A 17,948-nucleotide genomic window follows, 5' to 3' on the forward strand; every position below is an offset into this window, starting at 1 on the left:
TCTTTCCTTTCTGGGCTCCCATCTCAGGGCCTTTACCCTGACCATGAGCTCTTCTGTTCCCTTTCTGATTGCCTGGAAGACAAGACCCTGATTTACTCTGGTGTCAAGAAGTGTAAAAAACCCATTAAAAACAAGCAAACAAGCAAAAAAAGCCCCCCAAACCTCTCCCTGTGATATACAGTCACAGAGTTTGGCTCCACAGGGTCACAGGATCTCAGAGTTGAAGGGGACATCAGGGGCCAGCTTGTTCATCCTGAAGATTTGACCAAGATTTCCTACTAAAACATCCCTAACAGGGATTTGTGTAAGCTCTCATTGGAGCCCAGACTGCAGCAAGAGGGAACCTACTACTTTCTGATGCACACAAATCCATCCCATGTTTCCATAGTCCTATTAGGCACTTTTCCTTTACATCAAGCCTAGATACACTTGCTTCTCTGTAACTTTTGCTCATTGTTCCCACTTCTGCCCTGGGGGGAGGAGGGCAAGAAGAACATGTGGTCCCTTTTTCACATGGCAGCTTTTCAAGATGGCTATTATGTCTCCCCTAAATCTTTTCTTCTCCAGGCTAAATATCCCTAGTCCCTTCTGCCAAACCTTGTATGGCATTCTCAAAGCTATCCTTGTCACCCTCCTCTGCAGGTTCTCAAGGTCATCAGTGTCCTTCCTGAAATGTGGCACCCAGAACTGAAGACTGTATGCCATATGCGGCTTGACCAGGGTAAGGGACAGCAGTGTTAACACCACCCATGTGTCCTTACAATATAGCAAGATGGAATTACTTTTTTATTTTCTTCTGGGTCACACTGCTAACTCATATTTAGCTTTAGTCCATTAAAACCCCAGTGTGGTTTTGATACACATAACCATGTCTTCCCTATCTTGTATTTGTGAAACTGATTTTTATAAACCCTTACTTAAGTAGGACCTTACTTTTACTGCTATTAAATTAATCTTAATAGTTTCAACCCATCATTCTGGTCTGTTGAATTGCTTCCTCACTCTTTCATCTAACCTAGGACCTATCCCTCCTAGCCTTGTGTCCCTTGCAGATTTGATGAATATGACATCTGTGCCTTTATCCAAGCAACTGATAAAAATGTTGAACACAGGTACCCTCCTGTACAGATCCTTGCAACACTCAACCACAGATTTCCTTCCTACTTGACTTTCAGTCATTAAAAATTGCTTTTTGGCAGCTAGATGGTGAAGTGGATAGAATGCTGGGCCTAGAGTCAGAAGACCTGAGTTCAAATACCACTTCAGACATTTACTAGCCATGTAACCCTGGGCAAGTCACTTAATCTGTTCTCCTCAGTTTCCTCATTTGTAAAATGGGGATAATGACAGCACTTACCTCATAGAGTTGTTGTGAAGATCAAATGAGATCATATTTGTAAAGTACTTAATCCAAGGCCTTGGCTCATAGTAGGCACCATATAAATGTTTATTCCCCACCTTCCTTCTTTGGGTTTGATCATTCAGCTGGTTCAGACTCCACCCAAGTATGTGATCATCTGGCCCACATAGTTCTGTCTCATCTAGAAGAATAGTATGAGATTCTGTTGGACGCTTTGTTGATATCCAAGTAATAGATATATGCCAGTGTAGTAACCCTGTTAGAAAAAGGAAATGAAGTCAGTCTGGCACAACCTGTTCTTGATGAAGACATACAGACTCTTAATAAACCACTCCTTTTTCTAACTGCTAACAAGTCACGGTTTTAATAATATGTTCCAGGATCTTGCCAGAAATCAAAGTCAAGTTCACTGGTTTATAGTTAACAGAATACACACCTTCCTTTTTTGAAAATCTGGACATTCATTTTTCTCTGTCTGTAGCAAGACATCTCCATGATTTTTTTTCCATTTGGTTCCCTTTTTGTCTTATTTTATTTAATTTATTCTGAACTTAACATCAATAAAATGAGCATTTCTCTATGTATATGATAATGGAAAAAAGATTGTATGTGAAACTGCAAATTTCTATTATAAACAACTTGCTTTCCTTTCAAAAATACTTGATAAATTCACCATATGTCCTTCAAAACAGTCTTTCTTATCTGTGATACTTTCTGGTCTTGCTTCTGTTGTCGTCTGTGTGTGTGTGTGTGTGTGTATGTGTGTGTATGTGTGTGTGTGTGTTTTAAGTAGATGCTTCAATGATCTTTTTTTTCTTTCCTTACGTTCTCCTTCCTCATTTCTACCTATTGCCTTCCCTGACTTCCTTTAAGTCCCAGCCAAAAATCCCACCTTTTATAGAAGTCTCCCCCCACCCCTCTTAACTCCAGCACCTTCCCTCTATTACTTTCTCATCAGTATATGTAATCCCTAGATTCTAAAGCCTTCCCTCTGTTATTATCTGCATTTTACCCTGTCTTTCTCTCCCCATTAGACTGTGAGCTTCTGGAGGAAGTGACGATCTTTTGCTTCTCTTTGTGTCCCCAGTGCTTAACACAGTAGCTGGCATTTCATCAATGTTTATCGATTGATTGACTTTACCTTATCCTAGTCTCCTGGATGTGACTGTTACTCCTTACAGAATAACAAGAGCAAACGCATGAAACATTTCCCATAAAGGACCTTCTTTCCTGGACAGGAGAGCTTCACAGAATAATCAGTGAAGGTGTAAAGGGATTAACAGAGTAATAATAAAAAATAGTCTCTCACTATGAAGTGGCCACTTCTATCTACCTACATGAATCATGACCCTGTCCTGGGGAAACGTTCCCCACTTTACACCAAATTCAGCTTTGCTAAGACCAGTTCTTGAGCTGAAAGGATCTTGGGCTGCCAGTTCACTGACCCTGCAGAGAAGCTGACTTTGCCAAGGCACTTCTGGGAAAACAGTCTTTTAGATAACAAGATTTGTGAGAGTCATTTTTTTGCCCCTGGCTCAGAGCGTTCAGTACATAGAATTTAACTCATCTATTTAGGGTATGAGAAAGACCCTGTGCTCTAGGGACTAGACAAGGGTGTTAAGTTATCTCAAAAGAAAATGATAACCGAAATAGATGTTGGGGCGGTGTGGGTGGGTGGGATTGGATAGGGAGAAAGAAGATCGAAAGAGAAGGTGCTGAGATTGACCTTCTGTCACTAATTATCTCTCTTTTGAGTCTTAGTTTCCTCAACTATAAAATGGGGGATAATCAACTTTGCCCTACCTTGCTCCCAGGATCAAAGTAAGTGAAAACGAGACAATTCCTGACATTGAAGAGCTTACATTTTATGTTTCCAAAAAATAAAAACCTTAAAATGGATGAAAATTTTTTTCTTAATGTGTGCCATTCTGGAGGATGGTTGCTCATTGAATTAGTCTTTCAGCACATATATTTGGACAGGTATTGTAGACAGACAATGAGGTGAGCTTAAAAACTGAATAGGAGGAAGATTGTATTGTATGTAGTAAACTGTGGAGTACTTTCAGTGATCCCAAGCAGCATCCTGATAGAAATCTCCATCTTTTTTCTTAATACTCATCTTCTCACCAGGGATGGTAAAGATCTGTCTACAAATCTCAGAACAATGCAGTCTCCAAAGAACCTAAATTTCAGGTCTTCAAAAAGGCAAAAGAGCGGCACATGGAGGGGCTTAAGTTGACTTTGGCATATCATCCATGATGACTTCAGGGCAAGAAGGGGCAAAATTAATCTCATACAAGAAATATACAATCATATAGGGGCTGGGATGGTCATGTGCCAGGTGTGAGACCTCACACAGACAACCCAAATGCTTCCTTGATGTTGAGGAAATGTTAAGGAGCTAGAGGAAAGCTCAAGCATGTTGGGGAGATTTTTCCATGCTGGATTTATGGGAAAACATGAATAGTCATCACCCAGGCTGAAAATGTGTAGATGAGTTGTGGTCTGCCAGTCAATGAACATTTAAGTACCTACTATGTGCCAGGAACTATGCTAAGTGCTGAGAATATAAAGCAAGACAAAAGACAGTCCCTGTTCTCGTGAGGTAACAACAGTGGGAAGCTGCTAAATTAAGGGACTGATGAGATCCCTTGAAATTCAGTATTGAATGTTTGGAGAAAGTCACTGTGGCCAAAGAATGAATCACCTCTTTCTGATCTGTTGGTGATGCACTGTGGTCAGGGAATCCTCTCGACTTAGGGGGTCGCAACCTCTTGGGAGAGACCTACCTGTCAGTGGGGGTCCACTGAGTGTGGGTCAAAGATAGGGGGGCAAACTGAAAGCAAAGAAATTAATAGCATTCTAAGGAAGGTTGCCCTCAGTGAATAGCAGCTGTAGCTTCCTGCTACACAAAATGGGTAAGAGAAAGGTGAAAGTGGTTACTAGCTTAGGACATTTGAAGACAATAGGAAAAGGGAGACAATTATTGTAGCAGGTCAGTGAGTCCCGGCTATCAAACCAGCTCAGGGATCAGGAAGGTCCAAGGGACCTGAGGCCACAAGGAGGGAGTAATGATCAAAGGAGTTTAAAAAAAGTTGAATGTAAGAGCTTTGCGTCCATGGTTCAGTCCCCAGGGATCAGCTAGCTGGTGCCAAGTCTTGACTCTTTGTCCTGTATAATGTTCTGTAGCTTCATGAATTTATATCAGTGGAACCTTAGAAATTATCCAGTACAGTCTTAAGTTTGTTCATATGAGGAAACTGAGGCAGAAAGATTATTCTGTGGTAATGGGAGATGGGAATGAAGGATACTAATATAAATGATCATTAGAATTCAAAATCTCCAAACCTTTCTTTTAGCCCCTGATTTCAACTTATTTCTCCACTTTTGATATATTTGTCTCCTTCAACCAATTTCTCCCATTTGATGGGCACCACTCCTTTAATTTCTGATTCTTTGCCACTGCAAAAAAGGGCTGCTATGAATATTTCTGTACAAATGGGTCTTTTTCCTTTTTATTTAATATTTTTGGCTTTAGGCCTAATAGCATCACAGTTATTCCCCCCTTTAACAGTAATTTTATTTTTTCCAATTACACATAAAGATAGTCTTCAATATTCATTTTTATAAGATTTTGAGTTCCAAATTTTTTTCTTTCTCCTTCCCCGCTCCCCTCCCCAAGATGTCAAGCAATCCGATATAAACTATACATGTGCAATCATTTTAAACATATTTCCACATTAGTCATACTGTGAAGAAGAATGAGAACATTTCCTATCATGAGTCTTTTGGAATCGTCTTGGATCATTGTATTGCTAAGAAGGGCTAAGTCTATCAAAGCTGATCATTGCACAATGTTGCTGTTACTGTGTACAGTGTTCTGCTGGTTTTGCTCACTTCATTCAGCATCAGTTCATACAAGTCTTTCCAGGTTTTCCTGAAATCTGCCTGCTCATCATTTCTTATGGAACAATAATATTCCATTACATTCATATACCACAACTTGTTCAGCCGTTCCCCAATTGTTGGGCATCGCCTCAACTTCCAATTCTTTGCCACCCCAGCACCACAATTATTAGTTAAAAAAAAAACAACCCAAACCTTGTCTTAGCTCAACACAATCTGATTCTAAGTTCATTAAAGACAAGGCATGTGTACATTTTTATTTGTATTTTCAGCTCTATCATTAGGGTCTTATACATATGGGCATTTAATAAATGTTGAATTTTAAAGTATTGGAAACAAATGTTGAGAATTATTATTGCATATAACTGGGAAATAAGAAACATAGGTAATGAGGTATAGAAATTTATCTTGCTCTACAAGAAAAGAGAGAAGGTAGGGATAAGGGAAGGGTGGGGTGTGATAGAAGGGAGGGCACACTGAAGAAGGGGTAATCAGAATGCAAGGTATTGTGGGGTGGAGGGAGGGGAGACATGAGGAGAAAAATTGGAACTCAAAATTTTGTGGAAATGAATGTTGAAATCTAAAAATAAATAAATAAATTCAATTTAAAAAATGTTGAATTGAATAAATGTGAGTATGTGCCATACCACATAGACATGCAGCTGGCCCATGTGTGGAATGGATATAGATATCTGTTCGGGATCTAGAAAGCTCCACTCATATGTATAGTTATCCCTTCTACATTATGACTTTCCCCATGGTGGCTTTGATATATTGTGGGTTGGTATAAGAAATTAAATGGGATTGTTTTAGAGTTTTGATTAACAGCAGATGACATGATGAGAGAAAGTTTAGAAACTCAGAAATGCATAAAATGTATGTATAGCATTATATAATATCAACATATTTTCTCTTTTAATGCTACAAAAATTCAGATTTCTTCTCTAGAATGAAGGGAGGACCAGAAAATTTTACTCAGATTTTCTAGATCATAGGGGCATCATGCCCCTAGTCTTCACAATGTGGAAGGTATAATTGTATAAAGGAAACTCTGATTTACACCTTTGTGGAGATTAAGATGGGGTGTCTTGGTTGTGACGCTAGTAGTATAGTAGAGGAGGGAGGGCAGGATGTAGCACAGCCATGGCTGGGCGATATTTCCTCTATTCTTTTATCATCAAGAAGGCTATTGGGCTAGACTTAAATCTGTCCATGATGAATCAAACATTTGTAGTCTAGAGGTATGATTCTTTTGCGGTTCAGTATAAAAGATGCTTTTCTTTACCCTTGCCAACTCAACTCCCTCTCCCCAAATGCTGATTACACAGAAGATTATCATGAATATCTAATAAACCTCTTTAGAAGGTAAGAAATCGAGAATTAATACTGATTGGTGTTGACAAAAAATACACAAGAGTTCTTGTTCAAACAGAGAACTAGCTCTCCGGGGGGGTCCACGCTAAGCAGTCTCTAGGGTTGTTAGGCATTAGAAACTAAAGAACTTGCTGTAATCTCAATTCCCCACATGTCTCTGCTCCAAGTAGACAAATACTATCTACCATTCAAAAGATTTCCTCCTTGTTCCCATTTCTTTCCAATTCCCACTTTACTTTGTCTGGCAGTTTCTGTAAATCCAAAGAAAGGTATTCCTTCTACACCAGACTCAGAAGTATCTCAGTGAATCAGGAATTATGTTTCTATATATGCAACAGGCAGCACCATAGGGCTGTCCCCTCAGGAGCCCACCCCAAGGTAGGGACCACGGCATAGAGGCAGTTTGCCTGTGGAGCTCATGCTTCCTAGGGAGAAACCAACAAAAGTGCTATGAGTTCATGTACCATGATAACAGGCTGAACAAAACTGATTCACGAGGGGCTTTCTCTGTAAGTGGAAAAACCCAGGGATGAACCAGTTCCTCATTGGAACAACTTTGAGGGAAACAGATTTCATGTGTTTTTGGCTTTCATGGAAGGTTACTGCTCCGTCTGCAGATTAGGTAGCCTGGAAGACTTGTGAGACAACCAGGCTGGACAATTTCCTTGGGTGCATTGATGCTATTGACTTCAGTCATTTCTAGTGTCTCACTTGAAGTTTCATGCAATAAGTTTTCCAGTTGAAGGCAAATCAGTTGCTCCATCGACAAACACTGTGCCAGGCACTGTATTAGGTACCAAGATTGGTTAGTTAGTTGGTTGGTTATTGTCCTTCAATCTTGAAGAGGACCAAAATGACATCACTATGCTAGAGTCAAGTTACAGTGTGTCTGACTGTGGCTGATCAGACCAATACAAGTTCAGAAGGCTCTACCACAGGTCAGGCACAAATAGTCCATGTGAACATTTGGGGTGGATTCTTTAAATGTGCACATTTCATGTTTCTTTTGAGCTACTTCAATTCTATTTTGCTTATAGAGCATAGCACCTCTGATGTGGGCACGCCATGCTGAGTGGTCCTGTGCCAGTGTCTCTCATGTCACAGTCAGTTCCAAAGTTCTCTTGGAGGCCTTGACAATGTTCTTGTATCACTTCTGACCACCATGAGAGCACTTGCCTTGTGTGAGTTCTCCATAAAATAGTCTTTTTGGCAAACATACATTTGGCATTCAGACAATGTGGCTAACCCATTAGAGCTGTGCTCTCTGCAGTAGACTTTGAATGCTTGGAAGTTTAGAAAGGACCTCGGTGTCAGGTATCTTATACTGCCTGGTGATCTTCAGAATCTTCCTAAGACAATTTAAATGGAAGCAGGTCAGTTTGCTGGCTTGGCGTTGGCATACTGTCCAGGTTTCACAGGCATACAGCATTGAGGTCAGCACAACAGTTCTACAGATCTTCAGTTTGGTGATCAGTCTAATACCTCTTCTCTCCTAGGGAGAAACCAGCAAAAGTTCTATTTTTTCCTTTGAGCCCTCTAAACACTGAGTTAGTTCTGGCAAGGCAGGTGACAACCTCATTATCAATGTGTACATCCCTGGAAAGTACACTACCAAGGTAAGTGAACTTATCCACAGCATTCAAAACTTCTCCATTTGCTGTAACAGATGGTTCCACATATGAATGGTGTGGTGGTGATGGAGCACCTGTGTTTTCTTGGTGTTAACTGTTAGACCAAAATTAGCATAAGCAGCAGAAATCAATCCATGCTTTGTTGCATCTCAGCTTCAGAGGCTGTATTTAGTGCACAATCATCTGCAAATAGAAAATCATGCACCAACATTCCCTTTACTTTTGTCTTGGCTTGTAGCCTTTCAAGTTGAAGAATTTACCAACAGTATAGTAACTGACCTTGATGCCGTGTTTTTCCTCACTGAAGGCGTTTGACAACATGACTGAAAACTGCTAAAAAGCATAGGAGCAAGCACACAACCTTGTTTCAATCCATTGATGACTGGGAAAGCATGAGAGCATTGTCCATTATCCAGAACCTGGGCAAGCATGCTTTCATGAAATTAACATACATTACTGATGAATTTCTCCAGGCAACCAAATTTTGACATAATTTTCCATCAGCCCTCATGACTGATAGCATCAAAAGCCTTGGTCAGATTTACAACGTTGTGTACAGACCTCTGTTCTGCTCTTGGAATTTCTCTTGGCAAACAACATGTTTATTTATTGTTCCTCTTCCCCTTCTGGAGTCACACTGACTCTCAGGCAGATGACCATCTTCCAGGTGAAAGATCAGCTTATTAAGGAGAACTCTGTCAAGAATCTTGCCAGCAGGGACTAAGAGAGGGACCCCCTTGTGATTGTCACAAGATAATCTATTTCCTTTGCCTTTATAATAATGGACAATGGAAGCATCCTTGAACTCTTAGGGGATAACCTCCTCTTGCCAAAAAACCTAGAAAATTTCAGTCAGTTTTTGTATGAGCAATGGACCCCCTAGCTTGCAAATCTCAGCTGTAATAGAATCAGCACAAAGTGCTTTGCCCCATGAAAGGAGAATAATGGCACTCAAAACCTCTCCTTTAGTTGGAACTTCAGTTACAGAGAAATTGACTTCAACCTGAGGTAAATGGTTAATGGCTTTAGCATTGATTGATGATGGTCTGTTAAGAACATTACAGAAGTGTTCAGCCCATCTCTGTAAGAGCATGTCCTTATCACTAATCAATGTGGCTCCCTCAGCACTGAGTAGTTGAGATGTACATAGTTCTTTTGGTCCATAAATAGCCTTCGGGGCACCATAAAAGCACTTTGGATTGTTAGTCTCAGCACAAAACTGAATTCCATCTGCCTTCTTACTGAGCCAAGAATCCTGCATCTCTCTAAGCTTTGCTTGTACTTTGCTTTTGATGGAATTAAATGCTACCTTCTTAGAGCTGAGTGAACTATCCTACTGGTAAATGCTGTGGAGTTCTTGTTTTTCATTCAGCAGCTTCTGAATTTTCCCATCATTTTCATCAAACCAGTCTTGGTGTTTGTGAGTGTTCTGACCCAGATCAGCAAATGCAGTGCTGTACACCAACTCTCTGAAAGCTGCCCATTCCTTTTCTGCTCCACTGTTGCCAACTGTGTGTTGGCTCAACTTTTCTTCCATCTTAGCAACAAACTATTCCTGCTCAGAGAAGATTTCTGATCTGTTGACATTAATTCTTCTACTAGTCATTTTGCCTTGAGAGCGGCACTTTTTTAGAATGTGAATGTTTAATTTGGAGAAGATAAGTCTATGATCAGTCCAGCACTCTACAACACACATCGCCTTCATTACTCTCACATCCTGTCTGTCTCTTCTCTTTACAATCACATAGTATGTTAAATGCCAGTGATCGCTGCATTTCTTTTGTATCCATAAAGTTTTATTGCATTTAGGTAGACAGAAGCCAGTGATGGTGATGAGAAGGTCATGAGATGCTCAAGTGACCATTGCTGTTGCTATTTCCAACTCCATGCTTCCCTAGGATTCCCTAAGTCTGGTAGTCTGAGTCTATGCTAGCATCTAAGTCACCCAGAATAATAAGCTTGTCCCCTTTTGGCACATTGATGATAAGGGTCTCCAGGTCTTCATAAAATTTTTCTTTGACCTCATCAGGGTTCACCATGGTGGGAGCATAGGCACTGATGATGGTGGCATGATGTTTTCCTGCATTTGGCAATTGCATTGTCTTGAGCAGGTCATTCAGTCTTTTTAGTTGGCACACAAGCTTGTTGACTAGATAGTTTTGATTTCAAAACCTATACCAGTTTCATGGCACTTGTCTTCACTGTGACCATGCCAGAAAAATGTGTATCCAGCTCCAACTTCAGTAAACTGGCCTTTATTTGCCAGCCTTGTTTCTCTCAGGGCTGCTATTTGAATATGATACCTGCTGAATTCTCTCACAACAAGAGCTGTTTGTCTTTCAGTTCTATTGGATTTTGTATTGTCTATAGAGTGTGAACATACCATGTACTGATGGTGAGTTGAATTATCTTTGCAGATGTTTTTGTACATTTTTTTTTGTGTGTGTTTCAACCATAAGGTCAGTTCCCCCCTGCTGCAGTAATCAGGTCAAGAATTGGGCAAGCAGACAATTTTTAGGGCATCTTTTCTAATCCCTTCCTTATACTAGGAGGTGAGCAGTGCAATCCTTAAAAGACTACCAGGATACAAAAGCAGTGAATGAAACAGTCCTTTGTCTCAAGGCATTTATAGTCTAACAGGGGGAAACAGCAAGGAAATAGATAATATTAGAATAAATATAGAATATTTTGAATAAATATAAAGACAGTATATATTAGAATAAATATAGAATAAATTGTTAGAATAAGTTAGAATAAATATAGAATACATATGAATGACAAACTAGTTAAAAGCAAGGTAGTTGGAGAGAGAGATCATTAGCTATTGAAGGAATTAGGAAAGGTTTAATTTAGAAAGTGATACTTGACAAGGGACTGGCATTCTATGAAGTGACAATGAGGAGCAATGAATTCCAGATATGGGGGACAGCTAGTTCTAAGGGTCAGAGAAGGGAAATGGGCTAGTATCCTGCCCTAGGTACCATCCAATCTCTTTTCCTTCTTCTTTCTCCCTTCTGCCTTTCCAGCAGTCTCCTTCAAGGGAGTTCTTTCTTCTCTGGTCAGATCTCTCTAGTGAAAAGTGACTAAAGGACCTTGACCTTCTTATTCTACTTTTTGACTTTGCTCTTAGATGACCTAGGATTTTCTTCAGCTCCTTGATTAATTTTAACATGTTTTCTAGGTGCACAAGAAGTCTTACTATTAGAACTGCACCAGCATCTTCTATGTCACTGTAAGGAGGGTCTGGCACATGCACAAAGAACCCTGGATGACATCTGTAGAGGTGGAAGATCCTGTTCTGGAAGAGTTATAATGATATAGAACAGAAATGCGTTGGAAAGAGTGTGGCTAATGTCTAGGCATTCTGTAACTTGTTCTCCTCTGCTAACTACATGGTTAGAAAGAGCTTTTTTCAATTGGCTGACTAGTCAGAACTGGGGCATCTTCAAAAAGGCCTCAGTCAGCGTTGTTGGCTTGATCTCAACTTATGTCTCCTCTCCTCCTCTTTATTTGACTCTTTTGCTCACAGTGTCCAATGAGGGGCAAAGTTGTAGAGGAGAGGCCTGGAATCTTCTCCTCTCCAAGGCTATGTGACCCTGTGAACATGAATACAGACCTGGGTTATTTTCTCAGTCTTTGTTCTTTTCCATTTTAAAAAGGAGAGTGGCATCCTGTGTTTAGGTTTTGTAGTCAAATTATCAATGCCCAAGTAGCAAGCAGTGATGTTTGGGAGTGACTTTCAGGACCCAATAGAGGAGACAAGGACTTTGTCTGAAAATGATGCCACATTTAGACACGAATCTGGCAAGACCAATGCTAATTAGCTAAGTTTTCACGCGCTCCCTTCAGAGACCAAGGCGGGACAGGGGAAAATGTGCTGCCAAGATGTTTTAACTTTTGTTCTCACTAAAATCTTTGAGGTAAATGTTGTTTAGTCATTTTTTCAGTCACATCTGACTCTTTGTGACTCTATTGGGAAGTTTCTTGGCAAAGATAGTGGAGTAGTTTGCTATTTCCTTTTTCAGTTTATTTTACAGATGAGGAAACTGAGGCAAACAGGATTACATCACTTAATCAGGTTCTTACAGCTAGTAAGTGTCTAAGATTGGGTTTGAACGTAGGAAGACATCTTCCTGATTCTCAGCCCAGTGCTCTCTCCACTGTGCCACCTTGCTGCTTTGTAAAAGCTAATTGATGCTAAATGGTTAAATGGAACTGGAGTACTAGCTGGCTGTTGGTACCTAATTTGAGGGAAACATAGCTAGTGGGGGTCTGAGCTAGTCAATTTAGAGAAGGGACATCCTGAACTCTAGGGGGGCACCCTAGAACCTTGAGGAGCAGACGTGGTTTGCCCAGATCTGGAAAAGTGGGCCAGAGCGTACTTCTTCCAGAAAGTAAACAAGGCTGTGATGATCTCTAGAACAAGATGGTGATTTGGATCTTGGTCTCTTTCCTGTTTTCTTCCAGCTGAATATTCTGCTGTCTGGAGAACTACTCTTAAGAGGAATGTCTCTGACACTTCTTTTTTCTCTTACATCTACTCTTTTGTCCTTCAATGTCCGCTGAAGTATGCGTTCAATGATGTGATGAAGAAGAGATTTTTTAGAAGAATTGGGGCTGAGCCAATATCTGATTGGTTAATCCATTCATAAACGCCCTTGATCAGAGTCTTTCCAAGTTGTGAGGTATAGTCCCTGGGACATGATACCCTCTCAGGGGCTGTTAGAGGTATTGGCCAAAATCAATTTATATTCCTGGGTACTAGGCTTATATAAATACAGCTTTTTATTCCAATAAAAACAAACAAAAACAAGACTGTAGATTAGAAGATAGATAGATGGATGGATGGACAGACAGAGAGGTAGATGGACAGATGGATGCAGACAGATAGCTAGAGATAGGTGACAGAGATAGAAGATAATTAGATACATGATAGAAATAGAACATTTATTCAATGCTTTCTACTTGCCAGGCACTGCCATAGACATTGGGATAAAAACACAAACCAAAAAGACAATGTCTACCTGCAAAAAGCTTACATTCTAATGAGAGAAAACAACAAAAACATAAAAGTGGAAAGCAGGAGGCAGTGGTGGGGGTGGGAAGGAGAAGCCATGTCAGGGTGAGATTACTGGGGAGAAGGCACCAAAATCCATCATCAGAGGAGTGGTGCTGGGAATAAAGTGAGCTCTGACTGGGCACCTCATAAAACGCAGGCCTTTGCCAGAGGGGGAACTTCGCTTTTGGAAGGATGGGGACGATACCATGGTTCTTCTCCATTTGGGACCCCAGATGCCTATCATAACTTTCAGTATATTTAAAGATCAGGGGGTCTTCCATTGCCAGTGTTTTTTCCCATTAACTCTGCATGGCAGCAAAAAGAATATTTGGAGTCAGAAGACTTTATTTAGTTCAAGTTCTAGGTGACCTTGGGCAAGTCACTTAACCTTTCTGGGCCTCAGTTTCCTTAAGTGTAAAATGAAAGAGTTGTGACTAGATGATCTAGAAGGTCTTTCCATTCTAAGTCTAAGATACCATGATAATGAATAGAATACAGCATTCGCTATTTGTCCAGTATGTTTAAGATTTTCTTGTGCTGGACTAAAATTATAATCATCTTAATCTAATATGAGCTAAAATTACTTGTATAAATTGCTTTATGAAAAGTTGCTGTTTAATCATGTCTAACTTTTCATGACCCCATTTGGGGTTTTCTTGGAGTGGTTTGCCATTTCCCTCTGGCTCATTTTATAGAGGAGAAACTGAGGTAAACAGGGTTAGGTGACTTGCCCAGGGTCACATAGCTCATAAGTGTCTGAAAGCCAGATCTAACCTCATGAAGAGGAGTCCTCCTGACTCTAGGCCTGGCGCTCTATCCACTCTGCTACCTAGCTGCCTATGGGGGAGTCCCATGTGTATAAGAATATTTATATAGCAGCATGTTTTGTTGACACAGATATAAAACAAGTATCCCTCAATTGAGGAATGGTTGAACAAAATCATGGCATATGAATATAATGTAATTTTGTTTCATGATAAGAAATGAGACATGATAGATTCAGGAAAAATATGGAGACTTTTATGAACTGATGCAGAGTGAAGTTAGTAGAATCAGAACAACTTATGGGAAGACCACAATAATAATGTGAGAAGAAACAACCTTGAAAGACCCCAGAATTCTGACCAATGTAGAGACTAATTCGGACTCCAAAAGACGGAGGGGGCCATCCTTCAGAAGAGAGAGATGATAGACGAGAGAGCTACAGAACCAGGCAGGCATTTTCTAACATGGCTAATGTGTTCTTTTTTTTTTTTTTTTGCGTTTCCTGGGAGGTGGGGAAGGTTGATTGATAGATATAGGGGGGAAAAAAGTTATGATAGTTTATTCATCAAAATTAATTTAACTGTAAATGATCACTAAATGCATTTAGGTACTTGTACTGATGTTTGACATCAAGTTCTCAATAAAATATTTATTTTTTTAAAGTGGGGGACATAGTATGATTTTTTTTTAATTAAAAAATTAAATTGCTCATAAAGCTTGGAGATCACTGTTCTATACTAAAGAAAAGAGTGGTTTCATCCACAAAATGGTGGAGCTGGGGAAAGAGACAACCAGATCTCTAAGAAGCAGAGAGAACTTGGCAATGACCCCGGAATGTTGGGATATGTTTTTGGGTGGTATGCATGGCAGTTTGGGAATGATTGATAGCACTTGGTCTTTAATATTGAATAAAATCAATGCTTCTTACCAGTGCCCCCTGGTGACTAAAAAACACATTAACTTTCCAGCTCCAAGAGGAAGGCTTCAATTCATCCTTTTGGAGTTAAGGAGACCATCTTTCTACTTTACCCTTTTTTAAAAAAAAAATTTCATTTTTAATTTATGGAATAAAGTGAATATTTACATAACATAATATAATAAAAAGATGATTGCAATGAAACTGCAAATCTATTACGTACAACTTACTATTCCTTTTAAACGTACAACAAAGTTATCATGTAAATTTCTTTTTTCTTTTCTTTTTTCCTTTTTTCCTTCCCTCCTCCCCTCCCTAGAGATGACCACCATTAGACATAAATAAGCATGTGTATGTATATATATGTATAGATATATATGTATACACACGTGTGTGCGTGCATGTATAAAATTATTCTATACATTTATTTTTTAGTTTTTTTCCTCTGGATGCAGATAGTGTCTTTCTTCATGCGTCCTTTATAGTTAATTTGGGTATTTATATTAGTCAAAATAACTTATTTGTTCAAAGTCATTATTCAAACAATATTGCTGTCACTGTATACAATATTCTTTTGGTTCTGCACATTTCTTTACTTTATTCAACTTCCCTGATCCTTAATCTAAATCCAAGGTCTGATGCCCCTGTGATGTCCTGTCTCCTTGGCTCTTGGGGCTCAGCAATTCCAATTTCTAATTAGCTTCCACTTTCTTTTGCTGTTACCATAACTGGATGCTTGTGTTGGGCATCCTCTCTTTGCCTTCTTCCAGGCTTGGTTGCTTGATCTCAAAGACTTACACTGCACCTAATCTTTTAATGTCTTTTCCCTTCCTGGGTCATTTCTGATGTGTCAGGGCACCTTTTCCTCGTACCAACATTTCCCTTCCTACCCCTCATTTCTACACATTCCAGACCATAAAAATGCATTTCTAGGGTTTATTCACAAAGACAAGAGAATATATGCATTCCAAAGTAACACTAGATAAATGTGGATTAAGGAGTACCACTTGTATTCAAAAATAAGAAGTACTGAACTTTCTAAGTCTTTTCTACAACTAGTTGGGTTATACCTTAGCTTATCTAGGTATCTTATGGCATCTCTTGCTATCAGGGGATAAAGAAACACAAACAGGAAAAGAGAAAGTTCTTATCACCTTACAATCAGAATAATTCAGTCAAATACAAGTCTGACAGAGGTTGAAATTTACAAATTCAAAAAAAAAAATGATTAGGAAAGAAAGAAATAAGCATTTACAATAAGCCATTACTGTGTGCTAGGGACTGTGCAAAGCACTGGGCAAATCGTTCTCGAAGAGGACCAAAATGACATCACTATGCTAGAGTCAAGTTCCAGTGTGTCTGACTGTGGTTGATCAGACCCATAGGAGCTTAGAATGCTCTACCACAGGTCCAGTACAAATAGTCCATGGGAACATTTGGGGTGGATTCTCTCAATTTGCCCATCCTGCATTTCTTTTGAGCTATTTCAATTCTGCTTTACACACAAATACAAAGGAAAAGAAAGGCATTGCCTGCCCTCATGGGCATTAAATTCCAATGGGGTAAGACTATATATAAAGGGAGATTGGGTTTGAGGGAAGAGGAAACAAAGGTACTCAGTACCAGGGAATGATTCTGAATTCCTGAGAAAGTGAAGTACAGGGCTGGGAGGGGAATGAAGGCAAGTCAACCTGGGCCCCTTCTCAAAAGGGATACTGAAAATGGAACTCACCAATGGGATATCGGAGGTAGGGAGGTGTCTGGAAGGATATTCCAGGGTGAGCAGATCATGGGCTACTTAGTCACATGTTCCAGAGTGAGGAGGTCCCCGGACCTGAGAAAAGCTCCAGGGTGGGATAGCAATAGAAGCATGTTTTTGAAGGTCAGAGAACGTCAAAAACAAGGTCATCAACTAAGCAGTCAACAAACAAACAAAATTATAAATGAAATGATAAAACAAAAAACTACTTATAGTTTTTTGAAGGAAAGAATATGTATGTAAATTTTAATGAAATAATAGTAACATCTTGCTCTTGTTTTTCCTTCCAATTACTTTTTCTCAGTGTATTTAATAGGTCTTTTTGTTGTTATTATTTTATATGATTATTTTATGTTATTTATATAAACAAAACAGTATAAAAAAAGGCAGTATGGTATAGTGGAAAAAAATGTTACACTTGGAGTCATGAGATCTGAGTTTTAATTCCTACTTCGACACCTACAAGCCATGTGACCCTGGGTAAGTTATTCCATCTCTTTCTGCCTTGTTTTCCTTACCTATAAAATAGGGGTGATAATAATAGCAGAGGATTGAAATGAAGTAATTTGCAAATATGTAATATGCAATTTTGTCAACCATATGAGAACTCTCTCACCATTGCAAACAAGTATGACTTAGTGAAAAAAATAGAGAATTATCTGAGGCACACATAGGTTAAGTGATTTGTCCATAGTCACATAGGTAGTTAAGGTATTAGAAGCTGGAATTAAACCCAGGTATCTCCGCTTCTGATCCCAGGCCTTATCCACTACCCTTTCTTGTTTAGTTATTTCACTTGTGTCTGACTCTTCATGAACCTATTTGGGATTTTATTGGCAAAGATACTGTAGTGATTTGCCATTTCCTTCTCCATATCATTTTAGAGATGAGGAAACTGAGGCAGTGTTAAGTGATTAGCCCAGGATCACATAGCTAGTATGCATCTGAGGCTGGATTTGAACTCAGGAAAATGAGTTTTCCTGACTTCAGGCCTGGCAAGATACCCACTGCACCATCTAGTGGCCCATTCACTGCCCTACACTGCCTCCAACGTATGCAACATGCTGTATAAATAAATGTCAGCTATTATTACTATACAGTTATAGTGAATGAGACACCCCAATTTTGGAAAATGCCCACTGACCCTGGGGTAGTAGGAAACTATTAGGGGAAAATTC

This window comes from Notamacropus eugenii, chromosome 1 (genome assembly GCF_028372415.1).
Source record: "Notamacropus eugenii isolate mMacEug1 chromosome 1, mMacEug1.pri_v2, whole genome shotgun sequence".
In the NCBI taxonomy this organism is placed as follows: domain Eukaryota; kingdom Metazoa; phylum Chordata; class Mammalia; order Diprotodontia; family Macropodidae; genus Notamacropus; species Notamacropus eugenii.